General features: G+C 46.0%; 1 protein-coding gene across 1 annotated transcript in view; it reads left to right on the top strand.

The window, feature by feature from the left end:
* Positions 1 to 22,315, top strand: part of zbtb33 (zinc finger and BTB domain containing 33) — a 68,509-nt gene that overhangs the window by 34,534 nt on the left and 11,660 nt on the right. The window contains exon 2 of the mRNA XM_033030215.1: positions 14,585 to 14,626. The gene's annotated coding sequence lies outside the window, so the exon portion shown is untranslated. The remainder of the gene's footprint in view (positions 1 to 14,584; positions 14,627 to 22,315) is intronic.

Genomic DNA, 22,315 nt, shown 5'->3' with positions numbered 1-22,315 from the left:
ATATAGATCAGGGCATCTTCAATTTTCACCTTGTTTCTTTTAACATCCTGGAATATATTACATCCTTGCATGATGATTTATCTACTTTTAAGATGTTAAAAAAGTTCTCCGGATTGCAATTTATGAATTCTGTGGCTTCTGTACAGTACCTTATGTACTGACTGTTAATATTTTGGTAATGAAAATCCACACCATTATTACCCAAGTGATTTTGTACTTGCCACAAATGTGCTTGCAAATTTATTCTTCCATCTTCCTTGGCGTATTTGCACTTCACTCCTAAGAGGACTATATCAGTAGACGGCCCTTTTCCATTCTTTAGTTTAACCCACATATCACCACTTGATAAGCATTTTTACAAATCGCCCCTTCTCACCATTGTGATTGTTTCTAGAACCACCCCTCCATTTTAATCCCTCTCTCAATCTTGCCTGAAAACCCAGTAACCAGGGAAGTTGCCACTCGCCTCCATTTAAGCCATATTTTTTATATCCATGTGTTCATCATTCTTAATGTGTGCTCATCAGCGTGCTCTTCAAGCAGTCATTGCATGCAAAGGATATACAACAAAATACTAAACATGACCACTTTCATTTACATGACATTGCTGTATCCCAAACATTATGGTGCCCTGACCTGTGGTGACTGCCTCCTGAGATGTACTATCCACACAACAATGAGCCTTGTGAATGGTTTGTACTGATGTCAGCTGTGCTCAAGCTGCATAAACTGGAGGTTGTGCTGCTCTAGCCGATGATTTTTCCTGCACTTGTGGTTGTTCACATTTTGAATGTGCATCCACTGAGTCTGAGGTGTCCTACCATGCTTTCATTTATGAAACCGATAGATAAGCAAAGGACTTTGTATAATGCTACTATTAAATCACTTACTGATTTAATTACCCTGCTCAAACCTCTTTAATTTTCAATTTCTTTGTTCTAAATAAATGCCTGTTTACAATTACAGAGCCCTCCATAATGTTTGGGACAAAGACCCATCATTTATTTGCCTCTGTACTCCATAATTTGAGATTTGTAATAGAAAAAACCCCACATGTGGTTAAAGTGCACATTGTCAGATTTTAATAAAGGCCATTTTTATACATTTTGGTTTCACCATGTAGAAATTACAGCAGCGTTTATACATTGTCCCCCGATTTCAAGACACCACAATGTCATGTAAATGAAAGTAGTCATGTTTAGTATTTTGTTGCATATCCTTTGCACGCAATGACTGTTTGAAGTCTGCGATTCATGGACATTACCAGCTGCTGGGTGTCTTCTTTGATGATGCTCTGCCAGGCCTGTATTGCAGCCATCTTTAGCTTATGCTTGTTTTGGGGGCTAGTCACCTTCAGTTTTCTCATCAGTTTTCTCTTTTTTTTCTATAAAAGGCATGCTCAGATCGGGTGATTCACTTGGCCACTCAAGAATTGACCATTTTTAGACTTTGAAAAACTCCTTTGTTGCTTTAGCAGTGTGTTTGGGATCATTGTCTTGCTGTAGAATGAACTACGGGCCAATGAGTTTTGAGGCATTTTATTTGAACTTGAGCAGATAAGATGTGTCTATACACTTCAGAATTCATTGTGCTACTACCATCAGCAGTTGTATCATCAATGAAGATAAGTGAGCCAGTATCTTCAGCAGCCATACATGCCCAGGCCATAACACCCCTACCACCATGTTTCACAGATGAGGTGCTATGCTTTGGATCTTGGGCAGTTCCTTCTCTCCTCCATACTTTGCTCTTACCATCACTCTGATATAAGTTAATCTTCATCTCATCTGTCCACAAAGCCTTTTTCCAGAACTGTGGTTGCTCTTTTAAGTACAGGTACTTCTTGGCAAACTGTAACCTGGTCATCCTATTTTTGCAGCTAACCAGTGGATACAAGTTACAACCAATGGATACAACCACTTATACAAGAATCAATCAATCAATCAATCAATCAATCAATCAATCAATCAATCAATCAATCAGTTTTATTCATCACATTGCACATAAAGTGCAAGTGAAATGAATTTTAATAAAATCTGACAATGTGCACTTTAACCACATGTGTTTTTTTCTATTACAAATCTCAACTTCCTTGGCCTGCCAGTCCCTTTGCGATTAGTAAGCTCACCAGTGCTCTCTTTCTTCTTAATGATGTTTCAAACAGTTAATTTTGGTAAGCCTAAGGTTTGGCTGATACCTCTAACAGTTGTATTCTCGTTTCTCAGTCTCATAATGGCTTCTTTGACTATCATTGGCACAACTTTGGCCCTCATGTTGATAAACAGCAATAAAAGTTTCCAAAGGTGATGGAAAGATCAGGTGCTGAGAGTTCTCTTATACCAGCATTAAGGAGGCATTTAAACACACCTGAGCAATTACAAACACCTGTGAAGCCATGTTTCCCAAACATTATGGTGCCCTGAAATGGGGGGAACTACGTATAAACACAGTTGTAATTTCTACATGGTAAAACCAAAATGTATTAAAAAAAACTTTAATAAAACCTGACAATGTGCGCTTTAACCATGTGTGAATTTTTCTATTACAAATCTCAAATTGTGGAGTACAGAGGCAAATAAATAAATGATGGGTCTTTGTCCCAAACATTATGGAGGGCACTGTATGAGAGCTGTCACCTCCTACTTTTAAAATCCTATAATAATCCTATATCCCACACTTCTTTATACTTACCAAATCGTATTCCTCCATTTCTTTAAAACTCCGGAGTCTCTATTTGCTGCCTTCCTTTTAAACTCTGAACCAAAGCTTTCAGTAATTTGAGTGAAAAATAGTCCTCTCCAGATTTTTCTCCAGTTGTCCTGCATTACGGAACATTTTAGTTTGTGTATTTCTTATAATGTTAGGTTTTTAAAATTATTCCTTCTCCTGACTCTCTTGCGTAATCCCTTTTGAGCAAAATAAACTAAATTCTAATCAGATTTGTGAACCATGAACAGTTTTGTTCAGTTAGAAAACTGGCTGTACCAAACGTGCCCAAGGGCTACCTTGAGGAGGAGTGGAAATTGAGCCTATTATTTCATGGCTGATTAATAGATCTAACAAAAAAAACCTTACTATAATGTTTAACTGGATCTAAAGTAAAGTTTGATATTTTAGGTTCAGGTTTATTATTGTCATGTGTACTGAGGTACAGTGAAAAGCTTTGCTTTGCATGCTATCCGATCAAATAAGATAATACTATACTTAAATACAATCAAGCTAAACTCAAGTACAATAGGTAGAGTGAAGGTTAAGATACAGAGTGCAAAACATATTACTCAGCATTATGGTGCAACAGTTACAGAGATAAAGTCAAATGTCTGCATTAAGGTAGAGGAGAATCGGAATGTCCTCTAGCTTATGCAAGGACCGTTCAGAAACATGATAACAGAGGAGAAGAAGCTGTTTCTGAGTCTGATGGTGCATGCGTTCAAACTTCTGCACCTTCTGTCCGATGGGAGCGGGTGTAGAAGGAACGACCTGGGTGGGAAACATCTTTCATTACGTTAGCTGCTTTCCCATTGCAGTGTGAAGTGCAGATGGAATCAGTGGTGGGGTATCTGATCATTGCGATGGACTGAATTACAACTCTGCAGTTTTTTTGCGCTCTTGGGCAAAATGCTTCCCAAAACAAGCTGAAATACAAGCTGACAGTATGTTTTCTATGGTGCACATGTTTGTAAGAGTCATTGGAGACATGCTGAATTTCCTCAGTCTCCTGAGGAACCAGAGTTGTTGGTGTGCCTTCTTGGCTGGGGACTTGGGATATTTACACCAAGGATCCTGGAGCTCTCAACCATTTCTATTTCGGCACCATTGATGCTAATTGGGGCATGTATTCCACGTTTTCTGAAGTCGATAAATAGCTCTTTCATCTTGCTGACATTGAGGGAGAGGTTACTGTCCTGAACCATGTTACTAAGTTCTCCATCTCCTTCTTGTACTCCATCTTGTCATTTATTCGTGATCCGGCCGGCCATAATGGTGTTATCTGCAAGCTTGTACATGGTTAGAACCGGATTTGGCCACACAGTCAAGAGTGTATAGGGAGTATAGTAGAGGACTGAGAACTCATCCTTGCAGGGGTCCGGTGTTGAATGTTATTATGGTAATGTGTTGTCACCTAGTCTCACTGACTGTGGTCCATGGGTCAGAAAATCGAGGATCCAGTGGCAGAGGGGGTTGCTGACTCCCGGAGTTTGGAGAGGAGTTTTAATGGCATTATAGTGTTGAATCAAAGCTATAGAAGTCCTAACGTAGATGTCCTTGTTGTCTAGGTGTTCCAGAGATGAGTTTAGGGCCAGGGACATGGCGCCTGCTATGGGCCTGCTGCGACGGTAGGAAACTTACAGTCGCTGTTTGGGAGGCTGGAGTTAATGTACGCCATCTCCTATCTCTTATAGTATTTCATGATGGTGGATGTCAGAACCACTGGACATTGGTCATAAAGGCACGCTACCTTACGTATGACTGAAACTATTGATTTCAGAGGTTCAGCAAAGTAGCGTGTTATGTTTTTTCATTACCTGCTCCAATTGTGGTGTTGCTGAGCTCTGGAAGTGGGGGCCTTGCTGAAATGTGAAATACCTTCCCATAAAGAACGAAAAAGGGAAGTCAGAGGTTTAATTCATGTGTTGGAAGGAACTACAGATGCTGGTTTATACTGAACATAGATACAAAATGCTGGAGTAACTCAGTGGGTCAGGCAGCATCGCAGTAGAAAAATAAATGGGTGACGTTTTGGGTTGGAACCTTTCTTCAGACTGATTTTTCTCTTGAGATGCTGCCTGAACCGCTGATATACTCCAGCATTTGTGTCTATCTTCGGTTTAATTCATGTGTTGTACTGTACTTTTCATGACATTCACATTCAAAATTATTATGTTCCATCGAGCCCTGCAAAGACTATCTTGAAACATTGTTGCAAAAGCTTGGGGGAATTGGAAGAAGAATAAATAAAGTCATTCTTACGTGTTAGAAATCTGTCTTTCGGATTCCAGTGGGCAGTTTTCACTAGTTCTCATTTAGACAGAGAGGCGAAAGGGGAGAGGCACATGTGCCAGTGCCTGAAGGGTGACAAAGGTGAAACCGTGGATTAAATTGCTTCTTCTTCTTCTTGCACAGCCTAAAGTTGTAAGTCAACTTGTTCTATTTGATCTATTTGTCTGAGCACGTCAGGTTGATTGCATTAGTCGAAACAGGGTGGACCACGTGAAGGTTGCAATCTCCCACCCCATTAAATGACTGAGAAGTATCTTTTAACCTCAGTGTGACTGGCCTTCAAAATGTATTGTGTGGACAATAATACAGTAGTTGGAAAGTAAATAATTTAATGGCCTAGTGAGGTAATGTATTGTAATACAACAAGTCATGCCACAGAGCAGTAGTCAGTAATTGCTCATTTTTGTTGCCAAGACATAGCTCCAAGTAAAATCTGAAACAGTGACCAGGCTAACCCAAGATATTTGCAGATTCTTTAACCAGCATGTACTTTTACGATTGAATAATGCACCTTAATTTTTCAGTGAAGTATTGATTTTAATGTTCTGTAACATTACAGTATTAACTTGCCCCATCCCACTTAAGTTGTGCATAATCTTTCAAAACAATGCCTCATCACAAATTATGGTTCTGTTAAGCAATACATCAAGCTTGCATCCAACTTCCAGTCAGAATGACCTACTTCTCCATTGTTGGCAGTCGTGGCTACAATTGCTTGACTATTTCATTCCTGGGGATTCAAATTATTAACATGTAGCCTGTGATTCAGAACTACAAAAACAATGTCGTTCAGCCAATCCCCTCAGTAGTCACAGCCTCAAGTACAAATCTCCAGGCAGCAAGTAGCGGAGGGGTCAGTTGGAAAGAGGAAAAACATTTGTTCCAGATCTCATTCTGATGCGTTGAAGTGACTTACGATGGTTGATATTTACCACAGTGTATGTTTTCCTATCAAAGGTATTGTTCAAAGCTTCTTTCCAAATGTATTAAACAATACTTTGTTGGAGTTGTCAGCTATGATTGGATTTTGAGGCCCAAATCCACGAGTATTTGGCAGCGAATTCACTATGTGTGAATCCACCAGGTGTGAAATAACCCCGGCCATAGCGGAGGGACAGGCCTTAACACTGAGCACTCAGGAGGTACAGTGCGCTCTGCGTAGGATCAATCCACGCAAGGCTGCAGGCCCGGATGGTGTACAGGGAAGAGTATTAAAGGACTGTGCTGGACAGCTGGCGGAGGTATTCACGAGAATCTTCAATCTCTCTCTATCTCTGGCAACGGTCCCCAAGTGCCTGAAAACAGCCACCATAGTGCCGGTGCCGAAAAAGTCCAAAATCACCAACCTCAACGACTACCGGCCGGTTGCCCTGACTCCAATCCCCATGAAGTGCTTCGAAAGGCTGGTCCTCTCCCATATTAAATCCAGCATCCCTGCCTCACTGGACTCCCATCAATTTGCATACAGGGCAAATAGATCGACAGAGGATGCCATCTCTCTGGCCCTTCACACTGTCCTGACTCACCTGGACAGACAGGGCACGTATGTGAGGATGCTCTTCATTGACTATAGCTCTGCATTCAATACGGTCATCCCCACCAAGCTCACCACCAAACTCCACCAGCTAGGCCTCAGCTCACCGATATGCGCTTGGATCCTGAACTTTCTCACGGAGCGACCGCAGGCAGTGAGACTGGGCCCGCACCTGTCCTCCACCATCACCCTGAGCACCGGCACACCACAGGGTTGTGTACTAAGCCCCATGCTCTACTCCCTCTTCACTCACGACTGTGTCCCTGCATTCGACACCAACACCATCGTGAAGTTTGCAGACGACACAACAGTGATTGGGCTGATCACCAACGGTGATGAAACAAAATACAGAGCGGAGGTGCAGAACCTGGCGGACTGGTGCGCCAATAACAACTTGGCACTAAACACCTCCAAGACCAAGGAGCTGATCATTGACTTCAGGAGGTCCCATTCTGGAGAATACGACCCAATCTCCATTTATGGGGAAAGTGTGGAGAGAGTGTCCAGCTTTAAGTTTCTGGGCACTCACATTTCAGAAGACCTCACATGGTCCACAAACACCGCCGCGCTGGTCAAGAAGGCACAGCAACGACTGTTCTTCCTGAGGACATTAAAAAAGACTGGTCTGCCCCAACAGCTGCTGACAACGTTCTACCGCTGCACCACAGAGAGCATACTAACGTATGGCATCTCTGTGTGGTATCTCAGCTGCACGGAGGCGGAGAGGAGAGCTCTTCAGCGCGTCGTCAACAGAGCGCAGAGGATCATCAGGACAGAGCTACCAGCCTTGGAGGGCATCTACCACACGCGGTGCCTCAGGAAGGCCCTCAGCATCCATAAGGACTCATCACACCCCTGCCACGGTCTGTTTCAACTACTTCCCTCCGGCAGACGTTACAAGGCCTTCTACGCCCGAACCTCCAGACTCAGGAACAGTTTCATCCCAAGAGCTATAGCGGCTCTGAACCGGCCCTAATGAGTGCCCCCCCACCCACCCCCTTTGGACAGTCTCCCTCAGATGGTCACGTCAATCAATTCAGCTTGTTTATTTATGTATTGTATTTATTTACCTTTCCTGGACATCAGTGGAGCTGCACACTAAATCTCGTTGCACTGACGTGCAATGACAATAAAAGATATATTATTATTATTATTATTATTATATGCAGTTCTTTCTTTTAGGGGGGAAATATGGATTTGTGCTATAAGCAGTCTGGATAATGCTCCTGGATAATTCTCCTGGATAATTCCGCTAAATTTAAACTGGTGCTGGAATAAGAAGCTAGGTGGCTTTTTCAAATGATCAATTCTTGTGTGTGAGTCCAACGTTGCTGTCGAACCTAAACAAATTCCAAGCTGCTGAACTTGGCAATTAGGCCAAGTGGTAATGATATGAAGTGAGAAGACTGGCTGATATCATTCAGTTCCTCAAACTAGATCTGCTGGGTCTGCCTGGTATTCCCTCACTTCACTTTGTTAAAACACAAAGTACCTGTGCTTTTACACCAGGATAAGCACTCAACCAAGAAAACCAAGCCCAATGCCAAAGTAGGATCTAAAGTAATACCTATACACACTTATGCTATCGGATAATAACTAACTTAATATTCAGTAATATATATCAGAATATACAAGTGTAAAATACTGTTGATCATGAAAATATAAAAAATGAATGAAACAATTAGAAATGCGCAGCAGGTCGGACAGCATCTTTAAAGCGGAAAACATTTAATCTTTGAAGATCAACGATCATTCCTCTACTATATTACTAAATCTTTACTAAAACTCTCATCTTGTTTGTTTCTATGCATGTGAATGTGATCCCTAAACTACGCCAAAATAGTACACGTTAGCGCAAAAAAATTTGCACCACCTTACAATTGTCCTGTGGTGGTTTGTGTTAAGTTTCGTACAGATTGATGTTATATTTTATGTTATTAACATTTTCAAATTTACAAAACCGCAATTTGAGAAAATGTTCTTCCCTGTGCTTACAGCTATGATGTCAGAATGGGATTGTAGCCCTGCTCGCAACAATGTTGGTATCCCAGTACACTGAGTTCTGCTAGCTAGCACGTGCAATTGCATTTTTTAAAGCCACATTACACTGAGTTCTGCTAGCTAGCAAGTGCAATTGCATTTTATTAAAGTTTAAAATGAAGGAGGGTGAATAAGTGGAAATGAGCTGGCCTGTACAGTTCAGGGCTATGGGTGAATGGTGCAATATTGCGTTGGGGGAACGGGTTGCGTTGGGGGAACGGGTGAGTGGTGGAATATTACATTGGGGAATGGGTTGCTTTGGGGGACCAGGCCTCCGTGTAACAGGGACCCAATGGGTCCCAATTGGTCTAGTATATTACTAAAACTCTCATCATGTTTCTATATTTGTTTGTTTCTTTATTTCTATATTTGTTTGTAACCTATATTTTCCAAAACCTGTTTTCCACTAGGGAAGAGTTTTCATTTCAAACAAAATATCGCGATTCTCATTGTGAGTGGGGTGGGATGGAGGGGAGGGGAGGTGAGGAGTGGGAGAGCCGGGGGATAGAGGGAGAGGAGGAGGATAGGGAGGGAGAGGGAGGGGAAACTGGGGGAGGTAGGGAGTGTGGGATGGAGACGAGGGCAGTGGGGGAGGTGAGGGAGAGTGGGGGGTGGGATAGGGGGAGTTGGAGTGGGGAAGTAGGGATAGAGTGAGAGGAGGGGGTAGGGAGGGGAGAGGGGTTATGGAGGGAGGGAGGGGAGTGACTGAAGTTAGGGGAGAAGGAGGGAGAGGTGAGGGAGGGAGTGGGGGAGGGGTGGACGAGAGGAGAAAGAAGAGGGAGGGTGAAGAGGAAGGGAGGGAGTGCTGGGGATGAGGGGGAATGGAGCAGGATAAGAGTAGGAAGAGGAATGTTGGGGAGGGTTGCTGTTTCTTGCGTCACAACGGGAATCTCTGGCGTCACAACGGGAACCCGACAGCTGCGCCTGCACAGTTGGGTCTATGGGTGAGTAGTGGAATATTGCGTTGGGGGAACGGGCCCAACAGGTCCGCACTTGGTCTAGTATATTACCAAAACTTTCATCTTGTTTGTACCTATATTTCTTTGTTTCTTTATTTGTTTGTGCATTGTACCTATATTTGCACAAAAAACGGTTCATGATAGCACTACAATTTTTGGCCCACCTTACCATTGTCCTGTGATGTAAATGAAACAAGTTTTGGTCAGATTGATGGTATATTTTACATGTTACTGGCATTTAAAACTTAAAATAACTTAAAACAACGCCCCCACTTATCCGCGCGTGTGCAGTTGGGGCCTTTCCACATTTTCAGATCGACATTTTTATTTTTGCCTCTACTTGCCTGGCCTCATACGGGTAAGTTTCCTTACAAAAGTTTCCTTACTTTACAAAAAAAAGTTTGCACTTGCCCTTCCCGTCAGCAGCTTTCCATCTCCCATTGGCATCACGATGAGATCCCGAATTTCATTTACATTAAAAATAAAACTGTTTTAAAAAAAATTTAAAATCGCGATTTTCATTGTGGGGGCTTGGGATTGGGGGGAGGTTTCATAGAAACATAGAAACATAGAAAATAGGTGCAGGAGGAGGCCATTCGGCCCTTCGAGCCAGCACCGCCATTCATTGTGATCATGGCTGATCGTCCCCTATCAATAACCCGTGCCTGCCTTCTCCCCATGTCCCTTGACTCCACTAGCTCCTAGAGCTCTATCTAACTCTCTCTTAAATCCACCAGTGACTTGGCCTCCACTGCCCTCTGTGGCAGGGAATTCCATAAATTCACAACTCTGGGTGAAAATGTTTTTTCTCACCTCAGTCTTAAATGACCTCCCCTTTATTCTAAGACTGTGGCCCCTGGTTCATTTTGTAAAACATCGCGATTTTTATTGTGGTGGGGTGGGGTGGGATGGGGGGAGGTTTCCATTTACATAAAACATTGTGAAAAATCGATTTTCATTGGGGGTGGCAAGATAGTGGGTGATTGGGGGTGATTCATTAAAAATAAACAAACATTGCAATTTTCATTGTTGGGGGGTGGGATAGGGGGAGGTTTCATTAAAAAAAATCATGTTTTCATTGCGGGGGATAGGGGGAGGTGAGTAGTGGGGGAGCAGGGGGATAGAGGGAGAGGAGGGGGTAGGGAGGGCGAGGGATGAGAAAGTGGGGGAGGAGAGGGAGAGAGGGGAGGAGGGGGGATAGAGGGAGAGGAGGGGGGAGTGGTGGAGGTAGGGAGAGGGATGGAGGGCAGTGGGGGAGGTGAGGAGGGAGAGTGGGGGGGGTGGGATAGGGGGAGGTGATGAGTAGCAGTGCAGGGGATAGAGAGAGAGGAGGGGAGAGGGGTTATGGAGGGAGGGAGTGACAGAGGGTAGAGGGAGGGAGAGGTGAGGGAAGGTGTGGGGAGGGGAGGAGGGGAAAGAAGAGGGAGGGTGAACAGTAGGGGGAGGGAGTGCTTGGGGACGAGGGGGAATGGAGGAGGATAGGGGTAGCAAGAGGGATGGCGAGGTAATGGAGGAGGGGTGGGGGAAGAGGGAGGGATGAGTGAGGGGAGGAAGCAGAGTAGGGTTGCTGGAGGGTGGGGAGATGGAGGATAATGCAGGAGGAGAATAGGGGACAAGAGGGAGAGTGAGGCGTTCATATTCACTTTATTCTTAACGTTATTGCCACGTCAGCCGAGCCTGCGCAGTTGGGGACTATCGGTGAGTGGTGGAAGATTGCGTTGGTGAACGGGGCCCAATGGGTCCCACTTGGTCTAGTATATATTGCTAAAACTCTCATCTTGCTCTTCCGTTTTCATTAACAGCTAACATCGGGAGGTGAGGAGTGGGGGAGCAGGGGGATAGAGGGGGAGGAGGGGGATAGGGAGGGGAAAGTGGGGGAGGTGAGGAGGAGAGTGGAGATAGGAGAGAAGGGGGGGAGTGGGGGGGGGGGGGGTTAGTGATTGTGGAATAAAGGGAGAGGAGTGGGTTGTTGAGGGAGAGTGGGGAGGGGTGGGATATGGGGAGGTGAGGAGTGGGGGAGCAGGGCGATAGAGGGAGAGGAGGGGGTTAGGGAGGGGAGAGGGGTTTTGGAGGGAGGGAGGGAGTGACTGAGGGTAGGGGAAAGGAGAGGTGAGGGAGGGTGGGGAGAGGAGGAGGAGAGGGGAAAGAAGATGGAGGGTGAAGAGGAGGAGGAGGCTGGGAATGAGGGGAAATGGAGGAGGATAGGGGTAGAAAGAGGGATGGCGAGGTAATGTAGGAGGGCAGGGGGAAAAGGGGAGGATGGGGGTGAGGGGAGGAAGCAGAGGAGGGTTGGTGGAGGGTGGGGAGAGGGAGGAGTTTGGAGGAGGGGAATAGGGTACTGAAGAGGGAGAGTTAGATGCGTTCACATTGATCTTATATTTTACAAGTTATTGCCATTTTGAACTTTAAAAATGTCGCACCCGCGCTCCCACATGCCATGTTTTTTTTAGCCTGTACTTGCCTCACAATGGGGACCCAACTGCTCCACAAGTAAGTTTCCTTCTTCTTTACAAACGCCCACACTGGTCCTCTATTCACTTTATTAACTTTAACTTAATTTCAGCCGACAATGGAACAACTTTGAACGCGGATCCGCGCATGCGCAGTTTGGTGGAATATTGCATTGGGGAAGCGGGCCCAACGGTTCCGCACTTGGTCTAGTATATTAGTAAAACTCATCTTGTTTGTACCTATATTTGTTTGTACCTTTATTTGTTTGTGCATTGTACCTATATTTGCGCAGACAGTACACGATAGCGCTACAATATTTGGCCCACCTTACTCACCATTGTCTTGTGATGTAAATGAAACAAGTTTCGTTCAGATTGATGGTATATTTTACAAGTTATTGACATTTAAAACTTAAAATAACTTAAAACAGCGCCCCCACTTATCCGCGCGTGTGCAGTTGGGGCTTTTCCACGTTTTCAGATCGCCATATTTTTTTTGCCTCTACTTGCCTGGCCTCATACGGGTAAGTTTCCTTCTATTTTATCCTTTCAACCTAATTTCTACTCTCCGGGTCAAAAACAAAAGTAAAGCCACAAAAATTCGGTCAAGCATCCCAGCAAGCAATGCAATAGCAATTAGCTCTTTCATTACAGAAAGGGTTAAATATGGCAGCAAATGATATAATAACGATTAACTCTTTCACTGGAGACCCTGTGGGGACTACCGCCGTCTCAACAACGTCACAGTGGCCGACCAGTACCCTGTTCCTCACATCCAGGGCTTCATGGCCAATTTGGACGGCGCCAAGATTTTTTACAAATTCGACCTTGTACGTAGCTACCATCAGTTTCCCAAACCCTCTACGATGAAGGGACTCCAAGAGTTTGTCGGCATGGTGAACTTCTATCACCGTTTCATGCCAGCAGCCGCCTGGATCATGCAACCGCTGTTTAAAGCCTTGGTCAACAAGCCGAGATAGCTCGTTTGGGACGACGCAGCCACGACCGTTTTCAACAATGCCGAAGAATTGCTGGCAAAGGCAACGATGCTGGTACATCCATGGGCCAACGTGCCAACAGCTCTCATGGTTGACTCACTTGGCCTACATCTCCGTATACACGACTTGCGTCCAGCACATCGCAAGCAAGAACAACCGGGTCGCAGATGCGTTGTCCCGCACCGCCATCAATGCCATCCACGCTTTGGCCGCAGTTGTCGACTACATGACCGTGGTGGCCGCCAAGCGAGAGGATGAGGAGATGCAGGTCTACCGCAGGCCTGTTGTTGGAGGATGTGCGATTCGGGCCCGCTGACACCACGCTCCTTTACAACACCGGGCAGCCAAGACCCATCATCTCTGCAGCCTGGCGCCACCGGATTTTCGACATGGTTCATGGTTTCGACATGGCTCACACTCCCATCCGGGCAACAACGGCACTGGTGGCAGGAACCGTCCACGACCATGCTGACGCACCTCCGGGAGAAGATGGGCATGCTCTCTCCAGTCCCAACGTTCCGCCACGGACTCACCACCACGTACGTCCCACCCGCCCTCCAGGACTGCCAGTATGTCTTCCTTTGCCGCGATTCCCACCATTCGCCACTTCAAGGGCCTTACGAGGGACCTTTCCAGGTACTGCAACATGGCACCACGACTTTTGTCATCAACACGGGCGGCAGGCACGAGACTGTCTCCGTGGACCGTCTTAAGCCGGCACACTTGGACTTTGACAAACCAGTGCAGGTGGCACAGCCTCACCATCACAACCGCACCCGCCCTCAACTCTCCCAGCCGTGGCCCCGAACACAGGAGGCACGTACACGAGATCAGGCCGCCTCAGTCGTGAGCCTAACCGCCTCCATTACTCCGGTTCTGGGGGGGGGTCAAGTGGCGGGCTGAGCCTGATCTCCGATCTGGGCCGACCAATCACGCGGTCAGAGGGGCAGGCCGATAGGTGGTTGGAATTTAAATGATTGGCGGATGGAATTCAAAGGATTGACAGTTGGAATTCAAGGGATTGGCGGTTGGAATTCAAGGGATTGGCGGTTGGAATTCAAGGGATTGGCGGTTGGAATTCAAGGGATTGGCGGTTGGAATTCAAGGGATTGGCGGTTGGAATTCAAGGGATTGGCGGTTGGAATTCAAGGGATTGGCGGTTGGAATTCAAGGGATGGCAGTTGGAATTCAAGGGATGGCAGTTGGAATTCAAAGGATGGCAGTTGGAATTCAAGGGATTGGCAGTTGAAAATCAAGGGATTGGCAGTTGGAATTCAAAGGATTGGCGGTTGGTGTTTAACTCGGGTGTGCTCACGAGCGACGGCACAGTAGTCGTTAAATATTAACTTGATGCGCGTGTGAGGCTGTGAGCGATGGGGCTGTTAAACCGAGTGTTTACACAACGTGTGGACTTCTACAGTACTTTATTTTACCATAGTTTCAGAATTAGCTGAAAGGTGAATGAATTTAATTGTTGCATTGATCTGTGTCATTCATTTTGTAATGAAAGCATATTGTTTGTTTTAGAAGAATGATTTCTCTCAGTATGTTGTTTTATAGAAGCTTCCATTATAATCTAAAATCCATTTGTTCCTTTTACAGATCATTTTAAAGAAAACTTGACCTAAGAAAATAATTTACAAGGTAAATATAAAACCCAAGAATTGTTTGCTTAAATAATACTTATCCATTCATTTATTTGGATAGAATCATTTCAATGTACATTATTATAGATATTTTTCTGCATAATGAGTTGGCATTCAATTACCTACACAACTAGATCACATTCATGGCAACTGATCTCATTCGAGGTTGTTAGACATATCACTCCTTATGCTGTTGGTCCAAAAATTTGAAAGCGGTGAAATATGGACCTTTTGAATTGGTAGATCAATTGAAGAATGGGGCTGAAATCAAAAGCACGTAGATTCTCATGCAGACTGTGAACAAGGTACAGTCATAATTGAGCAATTCTATTAATTATCTTCCTCTCAAATCAACCTGTCCAGAATTGGCAAGTGGCACTTTCACTCCTTATGGCTTTGCTTTGAGAATGTGTTTCTGGCTTATCAGTTCTGTCTTCTTTCCACCCCCAGCCCCTTATTGATTCTTAACGTCCAATTCTTATGATAATCCAGTCGTATTTACAATACAGATAACAGATATATTTGGGAGGGCAAATTACAAGTCCTGATTTTAGTTGTCGTTTCTGCGAACCACTTCAATTGTTTCTCCAACTTTTTACTTTACCCTACTCCCTCCTCATTGTCTATTTGATCCTCAGCTGTTGATGCGTTCTAACAATTTTTACTTTGCAATGTGCTCATTTGAGCACTCATTTAGCCCAATTTCTTGCTGGAAGACGGAGATTCTTCCAGATATGTCCGTTTATCCATACATCTCAAGCAAATCCAAGGTGTTCTTGGAGAAAATGCTAACCAGGCTCAGCACCTACCACCTTGCCTCAAAAACACCCCGGCTACTGAAACCTGAGGAGAAAATGAGAGATGAAGGAGAATAAAACTAATAGAAGTTGAAGGAGGACCAAAAAAGACTGAAGTTGTGCAAAGGGGCTGGGGGTGGAAAGAAGACAGAACTGGAGGAAAGATGCATGAACGCGAAGAAGGAAGTGAAAGAGACAACAGACATCTGAACAGACAGAACTAGGGACACTGAGAGCTTCCTTGGGCAGGATTAGCTCCAAAATGTTTGGATAACCACTGTGATAGAAATATTTATTGTCCTAGGTGGACATAGCAATGGGTAATTTAAGAACAAATGTGAATTAAAAAATTAAAAACAGAATTATTTTCCAGACCTGCATGATCTTCTATAAAAACACACTGTGTTATTTCCTCAAGATGCAGTTGCCACTCTTTAAGTCACACATGCCCCCATCTAAAAATAATTTTACCACCACATCATCTTTGTGTTCCTAGGGGATGGTTTGTTTCTTGTCCACACACTTAACCTGAGTGCCTCTATTTTTCCAGTGACATATGATTGTTTCTTGGGTTTACTTCTTCTCAGAATGAACCTTTTGCATAGGACTGAGGGGGCGGAGCACTGCAGCAGCCTCTACCTACAGCCAGTCTGTATTTCAATCTTTTTTTTAATTTTTAGTTAGTCTAAAGTTTTGTGCTGGGGAAACTTTAACTTTTCTATGTGGGGGAGGGGGGCAGGGAAAGGGGGAAACCGTTTCCCAGTCTCTTCCTGGCGGGGACGCGACTATTTCTCCGAGTCGCGTCCTCGCCCCCCACCTTGCGGCCTACCAGCTGGATCGGAGCGGCCTTTCCTGCCGGGGACCGGGGACCGGGGACCGGGGACCGGGAACCGGACCAGGGCTGCTACAGCGGCGGCGCAGCGCTGGAGTCACCGCGGAGCAGGCGATGCCTACCTGGGTCGCCGTTTGGAGCTCCGGAGCGTTGGACCGCTGCTCCAACATCGTGGAGCTCTGGTGCGGAGAGCTTCCAACGCGGGCGGCGCTGAACAACATCGTGGAGTCCTGGGGCGCCTTGCAGAGGGTCTGCAGCGGCGGTCTCCACCCGGCGCGGCCTGCGGACTTTGGAAGCCGCCGACTCTGGTAGGAGGGGGCCGACTCTGGTGTCCACGCCGCTGAGGACGTCCCGCAGCCCCGACGTCGGACTTGTATCACCCCGGCGAGCGGTCCTGGACATCGGGCCGCCCGTAGCTGCAACTGCGGAGGGCTTGGGGAGGCCCTGACCACGAGGAACAGTGGAGGAAGAGACTGACTTTGGTGCCTTCCCACACAGTGGGAAACTTTGATTCTGCTGTGTGGGGATGTTTTATGTTAAATTCTATAGTGTGTGTTCTTTATACCCTTTCTGGCTTAATCCCTCCCTTCACCACCTCCAGTTTAAATTCCAGTTGGAATATTTTGGAGGACCCAAGAACCAAGAACCAAGAACAAGACTGAGTCTAAAATCCTGGATGGTTTCAAATTAAGTTTCCTCTGCCCCATGGTTTTGTGTTTAGAATTTACATATTCTAGCTGCCTGACAAATTTCACACGTCCAAACAGTATTTCATTTTCCTAGCCCACAGTTACCTCAATTTACTCTCTCAATGTCAAAGTCCCAGCACAACGCTCACGCTTTCCTTAGTAGAACATATTACAACACAGCAGCAGGCCATTCAGCCCTTCGGATCCATGCCAGCACCCAGCAGAGCAAATTTCATTGACCCTATTCATGCTCTCTGCTTTCTGTAGTCAGACAATTTATTCTCTCTCACATTCCCATCAACTCCTCTTGTGATTCTCTTTGCCACCTACCTACTTGCAGTAGCCAGGTAATGTACCAATTCTTCGTCTTTCTATTCCTGCAGAGCCTTGCCATCCTTCGAGTTAGGTGGAGAAACAAGGAACTGCAGATGCTGGTTTACAATAAAAGACACAAAGTGCTGGAGTAACTCAATGGGTTAGGTAGCATCTCTGGAGAACATGGATAGGTGACATTTAGTGTCAGTACTGAAATGTCACCGATCCATTTTCTCCACTGAGCCGCTGTTACTCCAGCACTTTGTGTCTTTCTTCCAGTCAGCTAGTTCATATTGTCACAGATTGCAAATTGTCAAATGTTGTTAGACTTCAGCAGAATCTCCAGACCTTCAACCAGATTCTATTCCCTGCCCTCATACATTCATCACTTCTTCCACCACTACCCACCCAGTCTCCATAGCTCTTTGACGACTTTCTCTGTATGTTCTGTATCCCAGTCACAGCAATGCCCTTGCCCCACTTTCTTGGTCATCCACCTGTGTTATGGTACCTAGCTGATCATCTCCAGCAGCCTGCACATCCAAACCCTGTAGGTAGGATCAAAATTCTGGAGTTATTCAGCATCTCTGGAGAGAAGGAATGGGTGATGTTTCGGGTCGAGACCCTTCTTCAGTCAGGGGAGAGGGAAACTAGAGATATGGAAAGGTACAAAGAGAATGTAAGATGTGAAAATGACAGACCAAAGCAGACGATGATCAAGGAAATGTAGGCGTTGCTTTTCAACGTCCTGCAAAAGGAAAGAATGAGGCAAGCTTTGAGACTGACGCAGAGAGTGGTGATGTGCAGGATAAAGTTGAGACTTGGAGGAAGTTAAACATGGAAAAGCAGAGGTTCAGAAGCAAGAAATGACTGATATCAGTGGTGCGGGGAATAAAATGGCTAATAAAAAGAGAAAAATAAAAACTAGAGCCTAAACAGAATAATTAACAGTTATGAGTAGGAAGGAACTGCAAATGCTGGTTTGCATCGAACATCAAAGGTCAATGGATTCAGTCAATGGTCAATGGTTTCTTTATTGTCATGTGTACCTGGTACAGTGAAATGCATTTTTTGCATACAGCTCAGCAAGGTTATCCCCAAACATAAACACAATCACCCCAGTTAGTGTAGTATGCACAGAGCAGCCCACCGAGTCCATATGCAAGTGGCACCATTTTAGACATAAAATGCTGGAGTAACCCAGCGGGATAGGTGGCATCTCTGGAGAGAAGGACTGGGTGACGTTTTGGGTCAAGACTCTTCATCCGACTTAATCTGTCTGAGACCCTTCTTCAGACAAAGTTAGATAGTTACAAGGAGATAATGGTGGAATATTTCTCCACTGCAGTTGTTAATTACTTGTGATTACTACAGTAGGTTCCTTGACTAGCCATAAGCAGAACTACATGTGTTTTGTAACATGTTTTTTTTAATATCTAACAAATGTTGAAATAGTTGTCTGGCATGATCTGAGTAAAAGGCAGGGCATTCATGGGATAACATTTCTATGGGCCCTCTCCTGATGTTCTGCCTTCACTGACAGAAGCTTTGTAGGAACAGTGTGTGCAGCTGTTTCTGCTGATGGCATGAGGGGAAATTGAGGGCCCCCTGAAGGAACTTATTTCTCCATGTTTTAAATCGCAGATGTGCAGTCTTTAGGTTTTAATTTAAATAACACAGGTTAATCCAAGATGGCGCCTGCCTGCGGCGACTTTTGCGGAGCTCCGGATCCTAAAAGGCTTAGATACAACTTCAATCAACTCACCTGGATCAGGAAAACGGCAGAAAACGGTGCCGTTTCAGACAAGCTGCTTGAGCACCTCAAGGCTCTCGCAATTTCGCCTGGACTTAAAATTTTCCCACGCTGGCTGGAAATCACCCGACCCGACTGTGGATCACAGGTACTGTACCTTGAAACCCCGGGATGACCCCCAGAGCCGACGGGCTGGATCTTCCAGGATAAATGAAGCTGGAGCTGCAGCTGCCGACTTTGAAGGAGCTGGAGCTGCCGTCTGTGAGGGAATCCCCGTTCCAGCGCAGGTCCGCAGAACCAGCAGGTACAGTGAGTACAGTACCTGGAAACAAAGGGAAAGACTCCATTGTGTCCGGAAACGTGGCCGGCGGGCAGGACATCAGGTCAGAATGAAGCGCAGGGGACTTCGGCCCCCTCTCCCTACTATCCTACTGGCCAATGTACAGTCCCTTGAAAACAAAGTGGAGGACTTAAGGGCAAGGCTGCTTTATCAAAGGGAGCTGAGGGAATGCTCTGTGTTCTGTTTCACAGACATGTCTCACCCCCAGCTCCCCAGACTCAGCGGTCCAGCCTGAAGGGTTCTCCATTCACCGTATGGACTGGACCCTGGCATCTGGGAAAGGGAGAGGAGGGGGTGTCTGCCTCATGGTCAACTCTGCGTGGTGCTCAGATGTGGCAGTCCTGTCCAACTCCTGCTCTCTACACCTCGAACATCTGGCGGTGAAGTGCCGTCCCTTCTACCTTCCAAGGGAATTCACCTCCATCATCCTGACCACGGTCTACATCCCACCCCAGGCAGACGTCCGTCTGGCACTGGAGGAGCTGTACGCCGTGGTCAACAAACACCAGACGTCTTACCCCGAGGCATTTACCACCATTGCTGGGGACTTCAATAAGGCAAACCTAAAGAAATCACTCCCCAACTTCCACCAACATGTCTCCTGCTGCACCAGAGGACCAAACACCCTCGACCACTGCTACACCACCATCAAGAATGCCTATCGCTCTATCCCTCGCCCTCATTTCGGTAAATCAGACCATACCGCGGTGCTGCTTCTTCCTGCCTACAGGCAGCAATTGAAGAGCGCACCCCCAGAGGCGAGGACAGTACAGAGCTGGTCTGCATCCCCATCAAAACCTTCCGAGTGTTTCCCAATCAGAAACCTTGGATGAACTTTGAGATCCGCACTCTTCTCAAGACCAGACACCGGGCATTCATGTCAGATGATACAGTGGTCTACAAGAAGTCCAGATACGACCTTGGTAAGGCGGTCAAAAAGGCTAAAAGGGACCTGCTCCAAGCTGGAGGATGAGACAGATGTTCGACAGCTGTGGCGGGGCCTGAATGCAATCACCTCCTACAAGGCGAAACCAGGAGGCGGCTTGAATGTCGGCGAAACATCACTCCCTGACGAGCTCAATGCGTTTTACGCACGCTTTGATAGGGAGAATACTGATGTGCCTTCCCGAGCCCCCATTCGCTGTGATGGTATCTCAGTCTCAGTCACAGAGGCCGACGTCAGGAAATCCTTCAGAGGGGTGAACCCCTGAAAAGCACCTGGACCTGATGGTATACCCGGTCGTGTTCTAAAAACCTGTGCGGACCAACTGGCTGGAGTTTTTACGGACATTTTCAACCTCTCACTACTGAGGTCTGAGGTTCCCACCTGCTTCAAAAGGGCATCAATTATCCCAGTGCCCAAGAAGAGTAAGGTGACGTGCCTCAATGACTATCGACCAGTGGCACTAACGCCGGTGGTGATGAAGTGCTTCGAGAGGTTGATCATAGCGAAAATCAACTCCTACCTCGACAGAAACCTGGACCCACTGCAGTTTGCTTACCGCCACAACAGATCAACGGTGGATGCGATCTCGCTGGCCCTCCACTCCGCTCTGGATCACTTGGACAACAAAACCTCATATGTCAGGCTGTTATTCATTGATTACAGCTCGGCATTTAATACTATCATCCCCTCCAAGCTAGTTACCAAACTCGCAGAACTGGGTCTCTGCGCATCCCTCTGCAATTGGATCCTCGACTTCCTCATCCACAGACCACAGTCTGTTCGTATTGGTGGAAATGTGTCAGACTCGATAACAATCAGCACGGGAGCACCTCAAGGCTGCGTGCTCAGCCCCCTGCTGTACTCCCTCTATACTCATGACTGCGTAGTCGGTCATAGTGCGAACTCCATCATCAAGTTCGCTGACGACACCACTGTCGTGGGACGTATCACTGATGGGGATGAGTCCGATTATAAAAGAGAGATTGAGCAACTGTCCATATGGTGCCAGCACAATTACCTGGCCCTCAACACCAGCAAAACCAAGGAACTGATTGTGGACTTTGGAAGGAGTAGGATGGGGACCCACAGTCCCGTTTATATCAACGGGTCAATGGTTGAAAGGGTCAGGAGCTTCAAATTCTTGGGCGTGCACATCTCTGAAGATCTTTCCTGGTCCGAGAACACTGATGCAATTATCAAGAAAGCACATCAGCGCCTCTACTTCCTGAGAAGATTACGGAGAGTCGGTTTGTCAAGGAGGACTCTCTCTAACTTCTACAGGTGCACAGTAGAGAGCATGTTGACCGGTTGCATCGTGGCTTGGTTCGGCAACTTGAGTGCCCTGGAGAGGAAGAGACTACAAAAAGTAGTAAACACTGCCCAGTCCATCATCGGCTCTGACCTTCCTTCCATCGAGGGGATTTATCGAAGTCGCTGCCTCAAAAAGGCTGGCAGTATCATCAAGGACCCACACCATCCTGGCCACACACTCATCTCCCTGCTACCTTCAGGTAGAAGGTACAGGAGCCTGAAGACTGCAACGACCAGGTTCAGGAATAGCTACTTCCCCACAGCCATCAGGCTATTAAACCTGGCTCGGACAAAACTCTGAACATTAATAGCCCATTATCTGTCATTTTGCACTTTATCAGTTTATTTATTCATGTAGTCAATGCCTATTATGTTCTGTGTGCTGAAGCAAAGCAAGAGTTTCATTGTCCTATCAGGGACACATGACAATCAACTTGAACTTGAACTTAATATATGTTTCTGTTTGGTTATTTCCTCAAAAGCAGATGGGTCAGAAATTGTGTTGTCCCTGGAAACATGCCAGAATGGTGCAGCGCGACAGACTGTCACCAGGTTGTCCTGGTGCCAATGCGCATGGTTGTCGTGCACACGCTTCATGCATGACCACGTGTGCTTAGGATGAGCCAATTGCATTGCTTATCCCTTTAGCATGAGTTAAGCATGAGATAACTTCGTGAACCCTGCGCACTTTGCTCAAACTGATG

The sequence above is a fragment of the Amblyraja radiata genome, chromosome 12 (genome assembly GCF_010909765.2).
Source record: "Amblyraja radiata isolate CabotCenter1 chromosome 12, sAmbRad1.1.pri, whole genome shotgun sequence".
Classification (NCBI taxonomy): domain Eukaryota; kingdom Metazoa; phylum Chordata; class Chondrichthyes; order Rajiformes; family Rajidae; genus Amblyraja; species Amblyraja radiata.
The sequence above is the reverse complement of the archived record's forward strand: the minus strand, read 5'-3'. Positions and strand labels throughout refer to the sequence as shown.